Source organism: Bufo bufo, chromosome 10 (genome assembly GCF_905171765.1).
Source record: "Bufo bufo chromosome 10, aBufBuf1.1, whole genome shotgun sequence".
Classification (NCBI taxonomy): Eukaryota; Metazoa; Chordata; class Amphibia; order Anura; family Bufonidae; genus Bufo; species Bufo bufo.
The window spans coordinates 93038872-93050915 of NC_053398.1; positions in this window are offsets into that span (position 1 = coordinate 93038872).

The window sequence follows — 12044 nt, forward strand, 5'->3', positions numbered from 1 at the left end:
TTTGTGGAAGCAGGTATATGGAAAACCTCTACCACTATTTTGTGGAAGCTGATATATGGAAGGCCTCAATCAGTTGCTAGTTAAAGCTGGTATATCACCCTCAAGTAGTAATTTTGTGGACGCAGGTATATGGAAAACCTCTACCACTATTTTGTTGAAGCTGATATATGGCAGGACTCAATCAGTTGTTAGTTGAAGCTGGTATATCACCCTCAAGCAGTAATTTTGTGGAATCAGGTATATGGAAAACCTCTACCACTATTTTGTGGAAGCTGATATATGGAAGGCCTCAATCAGTTGCTAGTTGAAGCTGGCATATAACCCTCAAGCAGTAATTTTGTGGATGCAGGTATATGGAAAACCTCTACCACTATTTTGTGGAAGCTGATATATGGAAGGCCTCAATCAGTTGTAAGTTGAAGCTGGTATATCACCCTCAAGCAGTAATTTTGTGGACGCAGGTATAAGGAAAAACTCTATCACTATTTTGTGGAAGCTGATATATGGCAGGACTCAATCAGTTGTTCGTTGAAGCTGGTATATCACACTCAAGCTGTAATTTTGTGGAAGCAGGTATTTGAAAAACTTCTACTACTATTTTGTGGAAGCTGATATATAGAAGGCCTCAATCAGTTGTTAGTTAAAGCTGGTATATCACCCTCAAGCAGTAATTTTGTGGAAGCAGGTATATGGAAAACCTCTACCACTATTTTGTGGAAGCTGATATATGGAAGGCCTCAATCAGTTGCTAGTTAAAGCTGGTATATCACCCTCAAGCAGTAATTTTGTGGACGCAGGTATATGGAAAACCTCTACCACTATTTTGTTGAAGCTGATATATGGCAGGACTCAATCAGTTGTTAGTTGAAGCTGGTATATCACCCTCAAGCAGTAATTTTGTGGAAGCAGGTATATGGAAAACCTCTACCACTATTTTGTGGAAGCTGATATATGGAAGGCCTCAATCAGTTGCTAGTTGAAGCTGGCATATCACCCTCAAGCAGTAATTTTGTGGATGCAGGTGTATGGAAAACCTCTACCACTATTTTGTGGAAGCTGATATATGGAAGGCCTCAATCAGTTGTTAGTTGAAGCTGGTATATCACCCTCAAGCAGTAATTTTGTGGACGCAGGTATATGGAAAACCTCTACCACTATTTTGTTGAAGCTGATATATGGCAGGACTCAATCAGTTGTTAGTTGAAGCTGGTATATCACCCTCAAGCAGTAATTTTGTGGAAGCAGGCACATAGAAAACCTCTACTACTATTTTATGAAAGAAAAATACACAATTGCAATAGCACTCTGCAACCAGCACTCTGCCCTGCCTCTATGCTGGATGAGGCATTGGTGTACATTTTGGCCAAAGCGCAATAAGCCACTCACCACGTCAAGGTCGCCTCTATGGAGTGGTCCCTAACACTAGTTCCTACCTGTTTATGGGCCATGACAGCCACACAAAGTCCAGGGAATGCAGGTGCAGCATGCACGCCAAGCACACTCTGCTTTTAACCCCGTCCGGTGCCATTAGAGCTTTAATCGGATCTAGGGATGCAAGTACCAAGATGCATGCTGAGCCCACTATATACTTCTCCTGGAGCCAAATGGCCACTGGTAGGTGCTATATATGCAGACTCAGTTTTTTACTGACTTTAAAACCAGCCTCCAGGACAGATTGACTGGTCAGGTGTGCATGACTGCATGGAGATCGCCACGCCTCCAATATATACTACAAAGAAAAAATGTGGGGGATTCAATCAGCACAACCCTATATGCAGGTGCACATCGCTATGGCGAAATACATATACAAAGAAAAATACACAATTGCAATAGCACTCTGCAACCAGCACTCTGCCCTGCCTCTATGCTGGATGAGGCATTGGTGTACATTTTGGCCAAAGCGCAATAAGCCACTCACCACGTCAAGGTCGCCTCTATGGAGTGGTCCCTAACACTAGTTCCTACCTGTTTGTGGGCCATGACAGCCACACAAAGTCCAGGGAATGCAGGTGCAGCATGCACGCCAAGCACACTCTGCTTTTAACCCCGCGCGGTGCCATTACAGCTTTCATTGGATCCAGGGATGCAAGTACCAACATGCATGCTGAGCCCACTATATACTTCTCCTGGAGCCAAATGGCCACTGGTAGGTGCTAGATATTTTATGAAAGCTGATATATGGCAGGACTCAATCAGTTGGTAGTTGAAGCTGGTATATCACCCTCAAGCAGTAATTTTGTGGACGCAGGTATAAGGGAAACCTCTATCACTATTTTGTGGAAGCTGATATATGGCAGGACTCAATCAGTTGTTAGTTGTAGCTGGTATATCATGCTTAAGCTGTAATTAAGTGGACGCAGGTATATGAAAAACTTCTACTACTATTCTTTGGAAGCTAATATATAGAAGGCCTCAATCAGTTGTTAGTTGAAGCTGGTATATCACCCTCAAGCAGTAATTTTGTGTAAGCAGGTATATGGAAAACCTCTACCACTATTTTGTGGAAGCTGATATATGGAAGGCCTCAATTAGTTGTTAGTTGAAGCTGGTATATCACCCTCAAGCAGTAATTTTGTGGACACAGGTATAAGGAAAACCTCTATCACTATTTTGTGGAAGCTGATATATGGCAGGACTCAATCAGTTGTTCGTTGAAGCTGGTATATCACACTCAAGCTGTAATTTTGTGGAAGCAAGTATTTGAAAAACTTCTACTACTATTTTGTGGAAGCTGATATATAGAAGGCCTCAATCAGTTGTTAGTTAAAGCTGGTATATCACCCTCAAGCAGTAATTTTGTGGAAGCAGGTATATGGAAAACCTCTACCACTATTTTGTGGAAGCTGATATATGGAAGGCCTCAAACAGTTGCTAGTTAAAGCTGGTATATCACCCTCAAGCAGTAATTTTGTGGACGCAGGTATATGGAAAACCTCTACCACTATTTTGTTGAAGCTGATATATGGCAGGACTCAATCAGTTGTTAGTTGAAGCTGGTAGATCACCCTCAAGCAGTAATTTTGTGGAAGCAGGTATATGGAAAACCTCTACCACTATTTTGTGGAAGCTGATATATGGAAGGCCTCAATCAGTTGCTAGTTGAAGCTGGCTTATCACCCTCAAGCAGTAATTTTGTGGATGCAGGTATATGGAAAACCTCTACCACTATTTTGTGGAAGCTGATATATGGAAGGCCTCAATCAGTTAGTTGAAGCTGGTATATCACCCTCAAGCAGTAATTTTGTGGACGCAGGTATAAGGAAAACCTCTATCACTATTTTGTGGAAGCTGATATATGGCAGGACTCAATCAGTTGTTAGTTGAAGCTGGTATATCACGCTCAAGCTGTAATTTTGTGGACGCAGTTATATGAAAAACTTCTACTACTATTTTGTGGAAGCTGATATATATAAGGCCTCAATCAGTTGTTAGTTAAAGCTGGTATATCACCCTCAAGCAGTAATTTTGTGGAAGCAGGTATATGGAAAACCTCTACCACTATTTTGTGGAAGCTGATATATGGAAGGCCTCAATCAGTTGCTAGTTAAAGCTGGTATATCACCCTCAAGCAGTAATTTTGTGGACGCAGGTATATGGAAAACCTCTACCACTATTTTGTTGAAGCTGATATTTGGCAGGACTCAATCAGTTGTTAGTTGAAGCTGGTATATCACCCTCAAGCAGTAATTTTGTGGAAGCAGGTATATGGAAAACCTCTACCACTATTTTGTGGAAGCTGATATATGGAAGGCCTCAATCAGTTGCTAGTTGAAGCTGGCTTATCACCCTCAAGCAGTAATTTTGTGGATGCAGGTATATGGAAAACCTCTACCACTATTTTGTGGAAGCTGATATATGGAAGGCCTCAATCAGTTGTTAGTTGAAGCTGGTATATCACCCTCAAGCAGTAATTTTGTGGACGCAGGTATATGAAAACCTCTACCAGTATTTTGTGGAAGCTGATATATAGAAGGCCTCAATCAGTTGTTAGCTGAAGCTGGTATATCACCCTCAAGCAGTAATTTTGTGGACGCAGGTATATGGAAAACCTCTACCACTATTTTGGGGAAGCTCGTATATGGCAGGACTCAATCAGTTGTTAGTTAAAGCTGGTATATCACCCTCAAGCAGTAATTTTGTGGACGCAGGTATATGAAAACCTCTACCAGTATTTTGTGGAAGCTGATAGATTGCAGCCCTCAATCAGTATTTTCTGGAAGCATACAAATGCACTATAATATACTGTCTATGTTAGAAAGTATAATATAAGCATTTCACACCCCTCTGTGTATCACACCTATCGATAGCACAACGTTACCAGTCCTTAAAACAACTTTTATGGCCCTATTAGCTAGCGTTTGGTGTCCCTAAGTTCCTAACAGCCTGTCCCTGCTCCAAAATGCAACCTCTCCCTACATTGGCAAAACACATAATGTGAAATGTCTGCCAGATCGGGTTCTGTTATAGGGTTGGGGGTGTGTCCATGTGCTGAAATGTCTCAATTGGCTGTCCTGTTTCACCTGATGGATGTGTCATGGGTTAAAGTTCGGCGCAATGCAAAAAAATGTGGCGAATTGCAAACGCACAAAGTTCGCCGTGAAATGACCGCCGGGCGAACTGCAAGGCCATATTTAGAGGGGATCCAGCAGGGTGGCCACTCAGTAATAAGCACTAGTTTGAATGTGAGCAGGTCGTTGTGCAGGCACTGCAGCATATAGCCGCTCATGTGTGCCAGCCAGGCTGCCCAGAGGGAACGACAAGCTGTCCTCTATAGGAGGTGTATCGTCTGTGTCCTCTGTATCCCCCAGCCACGTTTCAGTGATGCCCATGAGCTGATTTGGGTGCCACCCTGCCATGAACACGGTTACTCCACCTCATCATCATCCTCCTCCTCCTCCAGAACTGTGCCCTGGCAGGACTGTTGTGTACCTGGCCTCTGTTGGTGCAGGAACCCACCCTCCGAGCCACTTGTGAATGACTGGCCTAATAATCGTGGAAATGATCCATCTTTATCCTGTGCCACATCCTCTTCCATCATCGCACAAAGTGTTTTTGTTCAAGGAGACATAGAAGTGGAATAGTAACGTTGAGGACTGCGTCATCAGCACTGGCCATGTTGGAGGAGTACTCGAAACAACACACAAGTCCCGCATGGAGGCCAACTCGTTGGTGGTGAAGTGGTGCTGTTCTGCAGAGCGACTCACACATGCGTGCTGCAGCTGAAACTCCACTATCACCTGCTTCTGCTCTCACAGTCTCTCCAGCATGTGCAAGGTGGAGTTTCATCTTGTGGGTACGTCGCATATGAGGCGGTGAGCGTGAAGGCTGAAGTTACGCTGCAGTGCAGACAGGCGAGCAGCAGCAGGGTGTGAACGCCGAAAGCGTGCACAGATGGTCTGCATTTTCTGCAGCAGTTCTGACATATCGGAGTCATTTTTCAGGAACCTCTGCACCACCAAACTCAGCACATGCGCCAGGCAAGGAATGTGCGTCAAACCGGATAGGCCCAGAGCTGCTACAAGATTTTGCCCAGACTGGGCTTGAGGCTCAGTGGTACCAACCACTTATCGGTCTGTTTTTTCATGCCTGTCCATAGCTCCTGTGCGGTGTGGGGTTTTTCCCACAAACAGATGAGTTTCAAAACTGCTGTCGTTTCCCCCTGGCTGTGCTGAAGTTGGTGGTGAAGGTGTTACACTGACCGGATGAAGAGGTGGTAGAGGACGAAGCGGAGTAGTAGAAGGAGGCTACAGGAGGCAAAGAGAAACGTCCTGCAATCCTCGGTGGCAGAAGGACATGCGCCAAACTGCTATCCGCCTGAGGCCCAGCCACCACTGCATTTTCCCAGTGTGCAGTTAGGGAGCTATAACGTCCCTACCGTGCTTGCTGGTCCATTACTGGTCTACGTATCCGTAGTTATGTGGACCTTGTCACAGATGGCGTTGCTCAGTGCCCACCTGATTGTCCACCACGGTTGTGCAGGGCAGGGATTGCTCACCTGGAAAAGTAGTGGTGGCTGGGAACCACGTACTGTGGAACAGCCACCGCCATAAGGTTTTTAATAGTTTCCGTCTCCACCAGACGGAACAACAGCATTTCAAAGGCTAGGAATTTTGAAATGCTGGCATTTAGTGTTGAGTGCGAATAATCGAATAGCGAATATTAATCGCGAATATCGCAACTTCGCTAATTCGTGACTATTTCGAATATAGTGCTATATATTCGCTATTTCGAATATTCGTCATTTTTTAACATCTGAAAACATGATTCCTCCCTGCTTCATTCTTGTGGGTCAATAAGTCATTGGCCCACAAGCAACTTAAGCAGGAAGGAATCATGTTTTCATATGGAAAAAAAATTACGAATATTCTAAAAACCAAATATATAGCAATATAGTGAATATATTCGTTATTTAGAATATTCAATTATTTTTTCCTATCTGTACAGTTGTTCACATACTCCTCCCCGACAAGCGTCCCCATCACCATGGGAATGCCTGTGGGTTAGAAAATACCATCGGATCTGAGTTTTCCCTGAGATCGTGAAAACTCAGATCCGATTGCATATTCTAACCCACAGGCGTTCCCATGGTGATGGGGCCGCTAGTCGGGGAGCAGTATGCCAAAGTGGAATAACAGTACACATTGAAAAAAAATATATGACTATTCTAAATAATAAATAATAGCAGTGTGTTTAACCCCTTCAGGACACAGCCTTATTTCACCTTAAGGACCAGGCCATTGCAGTGTACTCAAGTTGTGCGTAGTAGGTGTTTCTGAGTGTAGTAGTGCAATATACACTAACCTGGTACAGCTGACTCTCTGCAAGGGCAGGTATAGGTAGGAATAGTTCGTGACGCCAGTGCCAAGTAAACGGTGGCACGCCGTTTGCGGATGCAGGAATAATTTGAGGAAACGTGGTGTTAAAACAGAACTTCAACTTTAGTAGTTTGCAGGCAGAGACAATATTGGAAACGCAGTTCCTCAGCATACAGTCGATTTTGCAATTCGGTCGATGCAGGCAATTCAGTACAGCAGGGTAATTACAGAGTGTAAAACACAGGATTCGCAGCACAGGAGCTAGCACTCTAATTCTGTCTGATCCTGGAATATAGCAATTCTTCACCAAGGCCCATTAACCTAAGTCTGGCTTTATATCCTTGATTATGGCTTTCATAAGTACCTCCTCTGTTTCCTCAATACCTCTGGCTCCTCTGATATTTGCCTCAGTCTCTCCTAGCTTCTGAATGGTTCCTCAGGCTAAGGTATTCCTGCTTCTGCATGTAGGAATTCAGGAGGGAATCTTCTCCTGAACAGCAGGCTTCAGGCCTGGACTGGTCTCAGACATTATCTAATCTCCATCTGTAGATTACAGACACTAGACTCCGTCTGCCTTGCACTTCCCTGTCTGGCCTTATATAAACTAGGGCTCCCTAGCTCCCTCTATGGACTAGAAACTGTAATAACACCCCTAGCAGGCCTGCACATGCAAGTTTCAATGACAGGGAAATACACACATTACATTGCATTTTATAAAACTGACATACAACAACTCCCCAATATTAAGGAGGGACGACAGCACACCAAGTGACCTTTGGTAGTAACGGGTATTACAACTCCCGTATACTACATACCCCACTGCTTTAAGCTGAGTACGCCCTCGTACTCCATCATGGGTCGCCCAACTGGAATCTCTACCTGAAATAGAAAAAGAGACATGCAGGCATACATATATGCAATTCATCTGCATTTACATCAGGTCCAATTGGCAAAGGTGCAGGGCAGTGACAAGGGGCGTCGTTCTCTTCTCTCAGGATAATGAATGGAACGGGGGCGCTGACCTGGCACAGCGTAACATTATAACCAGGATAGTCCATGACAATGAATAAGTCCATGATAAAACAGTAGAAAACGGTATAAAAGTTCTTGGAGGCTCAAATAACAAACATGAGTCCGTACCCAGGTTATTTCTTATTAAATCACAGAGGCTCTCATGCGGTGGAGTCCATCTCTGGGCACAATACTTTTAAAAGAGTAAGAATCGCAGAGGCTCAGGTACCTTTTGAGTCTGTCTCCGGGCACGGTTCCTTAGTATCAAGTTGCACAATAACGGACAGCAGTAAAGTGCTGTAAAACCCCAGATCAACCTGAAAAGGGGGTGAAGGGTAAAAGGTGCAACAAAGGAACAGGCACAACTTGGTGTGGGGTAGCAAAGCAGGCAGGAGATCCTGGAAACAAGCCTGGCCTTGCTGACTTTGTGATTTCAGTGGTCAACACCCACCACTGAGCCGTGGACAAACTGGCAGCCGCAACAAAGGACCAGCAACATAGGACTCCTGTCCTGGAAGGGTTTACATTAACTTCTTAGGAAATAAATCACAGGCCTAGCAGGCTGATTACAGTGGCATATCATATCCACTTGGCTCCGCTGGCAAGTACCGCCTGTAGTATTCTTCTACAGGAGGATGGGCCCACATAACAGTGTCAGGGGGCAGCTGTAGGGTAAAGGGGCCCCTAATAGGTATTGGCCCCATAGGCCTAGGGGTGAACCCTCTGATGGACCGTGCCGGCCCTGGCATGATCACTGCAGGGTGTGACGTGCTTGGCACCGCCGCAGCAAGCGGTCCGGTGCTCTGGGTGCAGCAGTTTACGGCAATCGCGGGTCCGGTCTGGGGCACTGACGGAACGGTGGCAACAGAAGGCGGTCGGCGGGTGGTGACAGGCACCCTTACCTCATCCTTCCTCGGCGGCGTCTGGATCCTGGCGGTGTAGGTCTTACGCAACTCCCGCAACTTCTCCTCCAGCCGGACGATCTGCTCACCAATACTCTCGGTGTCGGAGTCGCTGTTCTCTGCTGGCGCCGCCGGCGCAGGTACAGTCACCGCTGATGCAGACTCGGCCTCTTCAGGTTCTGGACTTGCCTCAGGTCTCCGTCCCATCCGGATGTTCTGGAAGGTAGCACTCAATCCTCTTTGCTGCTCCAGCTCAGATATTGTCTTCTCCCGACGTGGCAGCTCGGGGGAAGGGTAGGGGCTCACCCATTTCTCCAACACGGTTGGCTGCCAGAAGACGTTCGGCCCGATGAAGGAGCTCCGCTCCTGAAAGGCGTGATGGGCCGGCTCTGGAGAGCGTTCCGGTTCTCGCTCGCAGCCAGAGTAGTCTTCTCCTTCGTCTGCCTCCCAATCCTCAGGTCCTCGCTTCGGACGGGTCACAGCAGTCGCATAGGGGCCTCGCAGGCCCTCGGCAGGGGTGTACTCCACTTCCTCTCCCTCGCGGAGGCTGTGCTGGTACGAAGGGAGGTAGTCTCTCTTGACAGACCTTCGATTGACATAGAGGTCTCTGCCAGTAAGATAGTCCTGAATAAACCCGTAGCCACGGGATTTGTCAAACGACAGCACCACTCCCTTTCTCCTTTCCAGGCGGGGTTGGGTGTGCGTATGTCTTTCATGTATGGTCTTGGTTAGCTCCTCATACACGATCTTAGTCTTTGTGTTCCGCTTGATAGCGGCCTCTCGGATCTCCGCCATCAGGGAAGACCATTGGAACGTTGGCTGAAAAAAGTCCCTCCATGAGCCATAGTAGGGCTCGGGTTCTTTCTCCCTGGTGCGGCAGGCGGGTTGCTCCGGTCCCGGAGCGTAGGCCGGTGGAGCCTCCTCTGGCTCTACACCGGTGTCAGTCATCATTTCAATTACAGGTGCGGACGCTGCAGCAACACTCTGCTCACAATCCAACATGCTCGATCCTACTGAGGAGAGCGATAGGGTCGCGTCAATTAGAGTAGCCAGCTCCTCCCATTGCGCTGGGGAGCCGCCCCCCAGGTATTCCAGTATATGGAGGGCGGTGTCCATGCTGGCAGACATGCAAATGTCCAGATAAGCCGTGGCGCCTGCCCTTGACCTTCTTCCCGCTTTTTCCTCAGAAAGGCGCCAATTTTTCCCGCCTTTTCGGGATGAAGGTGACGCAGCAGTAAATTCAGCAAGCTCAGCGGCCATCTTTAGGTACAAACGCTGTCTATTCACTGACAGCAAGCAGGAATGTTTAAAGTCCACAAAACCACACTCCAATGCGGCGATTTTCTTCCTCTGGGTAGCGCAACCCTGCACAGCGCTTTTTAGAGGTTTTTGGAACACTTTGGGTACGATTTTCAGTCCACAAAGTCCACTTTCATTAAACAGAAAAATTGTCACTTTGGTCACAGGGCAACTGTATAAGGCACAAAGTTCACGCTTCTTGCACTATAAAGCGTGCGTATCCTGTTCGTGACGCCAAAAGAGAGGAGCAGTGTACTCAAGTTGTGCGTAGTAGGTGTTTCTGAGTGTAGTAGTGCAATATACACTAACCTGGTACAGCTGACTCTCTGCAAGGGCAGGTATAGGTAGGAATAGTTTGTGACGCCAGTGCCAAGTAAACGGTGGCACGCCGTTTGCGGATGCAGGAATAATTTGAGGAAACGTGGTGTTAAAACAGAACTTCAACTTTAGTAGTTTGCAGGCAGAGACAATATTGGAAACGCAGTTCCTCAGCATACAGTCGATTTTGCAATTCGGTCGATGCAGGCAATTCAGTACAGCAGGGTAATTACAGAGTGTAAAACACAGGATTCGCAGCACAGGAGCTAGCACTCTAATTCTGTCTGATCCTGGAATATAGCAATTCTTCACCAAGGCCCATTAACCTAAGTCTGGCTTTATATCCTTGATTATGGCTTTCATAAGTACCTCCTCTGTTTCCTCAATACCTCTGGCTCCTCTGATATTTGCCTCAGTCTCTCCTAGCTTCTGAATGGTTCCTCAGGCTAAGGTATTCCTGCTTCTGCATGTAGGAATTCAGGAGGGAATCTTCTCCTGAACAGCAGGCTTCAGGCCTGGACTGGTCTCAGACATTATCTAATCTCCATCTGTAGATTACAGACACTAGACTCCGTCTGCCTTGCACTTCCCTGTCTGGCCTTATATAAACTAGGGCTCCCTAGCTCCCTCTATGGACTAGAAACTGTAATAACACCCCTAGCAGGCCTGCACATGCAAGTTTCAATGACAGGGAAATACACACATTACATTGCATTTTATAAAACTGACATACAACAACTCCCCAATATTAAGGAGGGACGACAGCACACCAAGTGACCTTTGGTAGTAACGGGTATTACAACTCCCGTATACTACACCATTTTTTGCAAATCTGACCAGTGTCACTTTAAGTGCTGATAACTTTAAAATGCTTTGACTTATCCAGGCCATTCTGAGATTGTTTTTTCGTCACATATTGTACTTCATGACACTGGTAAAATGAAGTAAAAAAAATTCATTTTTATTTACAAAAAAAATAACAAATTTACCAAGAATTTGTAAAAAATTGCAAATTTCCAAGTTTCAATTTCTCTACTTTTATAATACATAGTAATACCTCCAAAAATAGTTATTACTTTACATTCCCCATATGTCTGCTTCATGTTTGGATCATTTTGGGAATGATATTTTATTTTTTAGGGATGTTACAAGGCTTAGAAGTTTAGAAGCAAATCTTGAAATTTTTCTCAAATTTTCAAAAACCCAATTTTTAGGGACCAGTTCAGGTCTGAAGTCACTTTGTGAGGCTTACATAATAGAAACCATCCAAAAATGACCCCATTAAATAAACTACACTACCCCTCAAGGTATTCAAAACAGATTTTTTTTTTTACACCATGTCCCATTTGAAGCTCCCCTGATGCACCCCTAGAGTAGAAACTCCATAAAAGTGACCCCATGTAAGAAACTACACCCCTCAAGGTATTCAAAACTGATTTTACAAACGTCGTTAACCCTTTAGGTGTTCCACAAGAATTTATGGAAAATAAAGATACAATTTCAAAATTTCACTTTTTTGGCAGATTTTCCATTTAAAGAATTTTTTGCAAGTTAAAAAGCAAGGGTTAACAGCCAAACCAAACTCAATATTTATGGCCCTGATTCTGTAGTTTACAGAAACACCCCATATGTGGTCGTAAACTGCTGTACGGGCACACGGCAGGGCGCAGAAGGAAAGGAATGCCATACAGTTTTTGGA